The sequence below is a fragment of the Haliaeetus leucocephalus genome, unplaced genomic scaffold (assembly GCF_000737465.1).
Source record: "Haliaeetus leucocephalus isolate CR32 unplaced genomic scaffold, Haliaeetus_leucocephalus-4.0 Scaffold367, whole genome shotgun sequence".
NCBI classification, from domain to species: domain Eukaryota; kingdom Metazoa; phylum Chordata; class Aves; order Accipitriformes; family Accipitridae; genus Haliaeetus; species Haliaeetus leucocephalus.
Genome location: NW_010972803.1, coordinates 18,086 through 24,411, shown reverse-complemented (window position 1 = coordinate 24,411; position 6,326 = coordinate 18,086). Strand labels below are relative to the sequence as shown.

Sequence of the window (6,326 nt, the reverse complement as noted above, 5' to 3'; positions counted from 1 at the left end):
AAAACAGAGACATAGAAAGGAAATTTTAAAAGCAATGGAGTGTAAGACAAAGGAAAAAAATTAAAAATATTGATAGGCTGAAAAAGAGAGAGATACATAGAAAGTAAATTTTTAAAGTGATGTGGTATAGGACAGACAGGAAAGAATTAAAAACCAGTAATATGCAGCATCATAAAAGTAGACAGAGAAGGAAAATTTAAAAAGTGATGGGGTACAGGACAGGGAAGAATTAAAAAATAGGGACAGAACTGGTTAACAGAGATAGAAAATTTTAAAAAGTGATGAAATAAGGAAAAATGGAAAATAATGAAAAATAGGGACAGCGAACTAAAGAAATGAAGATGTAGAAACAAAATCTAAAAAGCAACAGGCTACAGGACAGACAAGAAAGTATTAAACAATAGTGACAGCAAAATACATAGAGAAATAGAAAGGAAATTTAAAAGTGATGGAGTGCAAGACAGGAAAAATTAAAAAACAAAGTGAACTGGATAAAAGGTGACACAGAAATAAAATTTTAACAGTGACAGCGTTAAAGAAAGGTTAGGAAAAAAAAAACAAACAAAAAATAAGGATAGGGTGAATAATACAGAGACACAGAGAAAGAAAATGTAAGAATTGGCAGGGTACACGACAGCCAGGAAAGAATCAAAAAGCTGTGATACACTGCTTGATAAAAGTAGACGTAGAAAGAAAATTTAAAAAATGATGGCATATAGGACAGGAAAAAAAATTTTAAAATAGGGATAAATAGAGATATGGAAAGAAAATTTTTTTAAAAATGGGGTGCAAGACAGAGATGAAAAAACTAAAAATATATAGACAGTGAACTGTATAAAACTAGCCATAGAAAGAAAATTTAAAAAGCAACCGCTTACAGGACATACGGGAAAAAATTAAAAAATAGGGACAGCAAACAAATAAACACAGAAAGAAAATTTTTAAAAAGTGAGATGGTACAGGACACAGGATAAAATTAAAAAAAAACAAAGACAGTGAATAGGTTAAAGTAGGCATAGAAAGCAAATTTGAAAAAAAAGTGACAGGTGTCATGGTTTAACCCCAGCTGGCAACTAAGCACCACCCAGCTGCCTGCTTGCTGCCCCCCTGCAGCAGGATGGGGGAGAAAAATCGGGAAAAAAAAAGTAAAACTCACAGGTTGAGATAAAGACAGTTTAATAGGTAAAGCAGAAACCATGCACACAAGCAAAGCAAGACAAGGAATTCATTCCCCGCTTCCCATCAGCAGGCAGGTGTTCAGCCATCTCCAGGAAAGGAGGGCTCCATCCTGTGTAACGGTTACGTGGGAAGACAAATGCCATCGCTCTGAATGTCCCCCCTTCCTTCTCCTTCCCCCAGCTTGATATGCTGAGCATGACACCATATGGTCTGGAACAGCCCTCGGGTCAGTTGGGGTCAGCTGTCCCAGCTGTGTCCCCTCCCAGCTCCTTGTTCAGCCCCAGCCTGCTCGCTGGTGGGGCAGGGTGAGAAGCAGAACAGCCCTTGACTCTGTGCAAGCACTGCTCAGCAATAACAAAAACATCCCTGGGTTATCAATGCTGTTTTCAACACAAATCCAAAACGTAGCCCCATACTAGCTACTGGGAAGAAAATTAACTCAATCCCAGCCAAAACCAGCACAACAGCGTACGTGACAGAGACAAAAGAATTAAAAAATGGGGACAGCTAACTAAACAGACAGACATAAGAAGAAAATTTAAAAGGTGATGGGCTACATGACAGACAGGAATAACTTTAAGACAGTGAATAGGTTAAAGTAGACATAGAAAGAAAAAGTAAAAAGCAACAGGGTACACAATAGTGAGGAAAGAATTAAAAAACAGTGATACACAGCTCGATACAAGTAGATATAGAGGGAAAATTTAAGTGATTGGGTACAGGACAAAAAAAATTTTAAAATAGCCACAGTGAACTAAAACTGAGAAATATAAAGGAAATTTAAAAGTGACACAGGGGCACAGGACAGAGAGGAAAAAAATAAAAAATAAAGACAGTGAACTGGATAAAAGTAGACATAGAAAGCAAATTTTCAAAGCAACAGGGTACACAACAGACAGGAAATAATTAAAAAATAGCAATAGGCAGCTTCATAAAAGTAGATGTAGCATCGTGGTTTAACCCTGGCTGGCAACTAAGTACCATACAGCTGCTCACTTACTCCACCACAGTGGGATAGGGGGAGAATCGGGAGGGTAAATGTGAGAAACTCATGGGTTGATATAAAAAGTTTAATAATTAAAAAGACTTTTTTTTAAAAGTTGTACGAGGAAAAAAAAAAAAACAGAGAGAGGAAAAGAAAAGCCAAGAAAAACAAGCAATGCAAATGAAAACCATTGCTCACCACCAACTGAGCAATGCCCAGCTAGTCCCAAGCAACTGGGTACAGGACAGAGAGGGAGAAATTAAAATACAGGGTCAGGGAGACAGATGGGACATAGAAATTAAATTTAAAAAGTAACGGGGTACAAGGCAGTGCAGAAAAAATAAAAAACAGGGAGAAGAAGCTGGTTAGAGGGAGGCATATTAAAAATTTAAAAGGCAACAGGGTACTGGGCAGAGTTGGCAGAAGAATAACAAGTTTTGAGGAGCCATACACATAGGTGGGCAGGCAGAGAGGGAGGTGGAGGAAGGGAGGCAGGCAGACGTCTAAAGAAGGGTGGGTCAGGATGTAGAGGAGAGGATGTGCGACTCATCACAGCTCCCGGTGCTGGCAGGAGACCTTCACCGCCCCGATGCTTCTCTCTCCGCCTCTGCCCCTTCCTCCTCCCCAGTGCCGGCTGCCTGACCCTCACCCGCTCGGCAGCACGCAGCGGATGCCTCAATGCTCCTCATCCACAAGGCTTGCTTTGATACATGGTGGCTCACGCATGTAGCCAACAAAGGCCAGGGACAGCTCAGAGGGATCCTTCCTTGGCACAAGGACTGGCCATTCCTTGCTGCAGGCACCTACCAGCCAGACCCCCGTGCACTCCCTCCTCAGCCAGTTCCCCTGCCCAGGCAGCCCCCTTTACAGCTGGAGCCCCTTCACACAGCAGGGCCAGCCCCATCCTCAGCCTCACTGGCCACACCTGGGGCTGTCCCAGCCCCAGCGGGAGCCCATCAGGAACAGGGGTAATTGCCAAAGCCCCACAGCACATCATCCCTGCCCCTGCACTTACCCACATCCAGGGACACGGAGGAGGCAGGAAAAATTTATTTATTAATTCACGTAAGAAATCCTGGCAGTGAGTTGGCTACAAGGCTCAGTGCCCAAAGGCAGCAGGATGGGGGGAATAAAAGGGAAGAGAAAAGCAGGAGGAAGGACAGAGGGACACAGAGGTGCAAGACAGGGAGCCAGAAAATGGGATGCTGGGAACAAGAGGGACAAGAAGCAGGAAAACGGTGTAGAGAGAGAAGAGCAGAGAGACTGAGCAGAACAACAGGGATGGAGATGGAGGAATAAATAATAGGAAGCAGGGGAGAGAAGGGGAAGAGACGGGCAGGACAGGAAGATAAAGACAGGACAAGGGACAGGGAAACATTCTCAAGTGATACAGGAGAAGAAACAGCAAGAACTAGAAAAAAGAAACAGGGAGCCAGGTAGAGAGAAAAATTTTAAAAAGCAACAGCATACAAGAAACATAGGCAAGAACTAACAAATAGGCACAGGGAGATGTAGAAAGAGGGAGATGTAGAAAGAAAATGTAAGAAGTGACAGGGTACAGGACAGAGAGGGAAGAGTTAAGAACTAGAGACAGGGAGATGGATAGAAGGAAACATAGAAAATTTTGAAAGCAACAGAGTACAAGAATCAAAAAGTAGGTACATGAAGCTGCATAGAGGGAGATGTTAAGAACGAAATTTGAAAAGCAACAGGGTACAAGAAACACAGGCGAGAAATTAAAATAAGGTCAGGGAGACAAAGAGAGGGAAAAGTAGCAAGAAAATTTTAAAAGCAACTGGGTTTAAGAAACATGCAAGAATTTAAATAGGGATGGAGAGGTAGGAAGTTTCAAAAGTGATGACATACAAGAAACATAGGCAAGATTTTAAAAATAGGGACAGGGAGCCTGATAGAAGGAAACTGTGGTGGGTTGACCTTGCCTGGCTGACGAGTGTCCACCAAGCCACTCTATCTTTCCTCCTCCTCAACAAGACAGCAGGGTAGAAAATGCAACAAAAAAGCTTGTGGGTCAAGATAAGGACAAAGAGATCACTCACCAATTACTGTCACAGGCAAAACAGACTCAACTTGGGGAAATTAATTTATTGTCAGTCAAAATCAGAGTACGATAATGAGAAATACGAACAAATCTGAAAAACACCTTCCCCCCACCCCTCTCTTTTTTTCCTGGGCTCACCTTCACTCCTGACTTCTCTACCTCCTCCTACCGAGCAGCACAGGGGGAGAGGGAGCAGGGGGTTGCAGTCAGTTCATCTCAAGTTGTCTCTGCTGCTCCTTCCTTCTTCATGTTCTTCTTCTGTTCCAGTGTGGTGTCACTCCCATGGGGCCACAGGTCCTGCCAGAAAACCTGCTCCAGTGTGGGCTCCTCTCCACAGCGTCACAGCCTCCTTTGGGTGCATCCGCCTGCTCTGGCGGGCTGCAGGGTGCATATCTGCTCTGCCATGGACCTCCGTGGGCTGCAGGGGGACAGCCTATGTCACCATGGTCTTCACTGCAGACTGCAGGGGAATCTGCTTTAGGACCTGGATCACCTCCTCCTTTTCCTTCTTCACTGACTTTGGTGTCTGCAGGACTGACAGCTTCTGCACAGCATTTTTTTTTAGCCCTTCTTAAATATCACAGAGGTGCTACCAGGGTTGCTGGTTGGCTCAGCTTTGACCAGTAGCAGCTCCATCTTGGAGCTGGAACTGGCTTTGCCCAACATGGGGGCAAGTCCTGGTGTCTTCTCACAGAACCCACCCCTGCAGCCCCTGCCCACTCCCCTGCCCCAGCTTGCCACACAAACTCACTACAACAGTGATCGGCTTCAGGGCAGAGAGGGGGGATTGAAAAGTAGGGAAAGGGAGACAGAGAGAGATGGGGGGGGTAGCAATGGGCTACAGGACAGAGAGGAGGAACTAATAAAAAGGGAGAGGGTACCAGACAGAGAGATGGAGAAAAACAAATATTAGTGATGAGCCACAGGGCAGAAGGAAGAATTAAAAAAGGGGAGAGTGAGGTAGATGAGAGAGACTGAGAAATATCAAAAACACTGATGATCTAAAGGGAAGAGAGAGGGAAAATAAAGAATAGGGACAGGGAACCAGACAGAGAGAGAATAATATGGGCTATGGGACAGTGAGGGAAGAAGTTAAAACATAGGGACAGGGACCTGGAACAAAAGAATCTAAGAAAGTAAAAGTGTATCCAGAATACAGGGCAGAAAAAGGAATTTAAAAATAGAGACACAGCATCAGACAGCTGAGAGCGGCGGGAACTGTGAAGGGCTAAAGGGCAGACAGGGAGGAATTACAAGATTGGGATAAGAAGACAGACGGATAGATGGAGAAAGAAAAAGTAGTGACGGGCTGCAGGGCAGAAACAGAGGATAAAAAAAGAGGGATGGGACAGGTCAGAAATGCAGAGAGAAAAAGAAAACAGAGAGGCAGAACAACAGAGAAAGAGGGGGACTTAGGAACAAGAGAGGGAGAGGTACAGGAAGAAAAAAACAAAAAAATTAAAGCAGTGAGAGAAAGAGAAGGTGGGGGCAGGGAGGGACTGGGATGCAGAAGAGGGGTGACACAGCCCCAGGGGTCCAGGACTCACCGTACCTCCCGCTCTTGGAGCTGCTGAGAGAATTTGACTGTTCAGACATGCCTGTCTCTCTCTCCCTCTCCCTTCCTCCTCTGCAGCTGCAGTCACTTGACTGTCATCCACCTAAGAGAATAGATTGGTGCCTTACAGCTCTTACAATATGAGGCTTCCTAGAAACACAGCCTCACATGCACACACACTACATGACTGTACTGTGGTTTTGGTTACGCATACAGACCCTGCCGTGCACACTGGTGATCGGATCTGCTGAGGACTACACTAAGAAGGATCCATCCTCACCTGGAGAGGCAGGCTATCTCCTGTCTGCAGCTGCTGGCTGGATCCTCTTTATTTTATTCTTCAGCAGCTTTACCATTCTGTGGCCTCTCCAGCTTCAGCTTCAGCAGCTCCCGTCCACAGCCAGTAAGCGCTCCGCCTGTCCCTCTGTGCTCCCGCACCGCGAGGAGAGGGAGGCCAGGCAGAGACAGCCCACGCAAGCCTGAGGCTGCTGCAGTCAACGGCCTCCCCGGGGAAGAACGGACAACCGCACTCCCAGGGGGGCCCCTGG

At 45.3% G+C, this 6,326-nt stretch overlaps 1 long non-coding RNA gene across 2 annotated transcripts; it reads right to left on the bottom strand.

Annotated features, from left to right (window-relative positions):
- Window positions 1-4,599: 4,599 nt before the first annotated feature.
- LOC104835251 lies at window positions 4,600-6,308 on the bottom strand. 2 transcript variants are annotated; one of them, XR_774713.1, is made up of 3 exons: window positions 6,059-6,308; window positions 5,776-5,881; window positions 4,600-4,683 (listed from the first exon to the last, which is right to left on the bottom strand). It is a non-coding gene; the product is annotated as an uncharacterized LOC104835251 (long non-coding RNA). The 2 variants fall into 2 exon arrangements; XR_774714.1 differs by lacking the exon at window positions 4,600-4,683 and adding an exon at window positions 4,734-4,767.
- Between the last annotated feature and the right edge of the window lie 18 nt (window positions 6,309-6,326).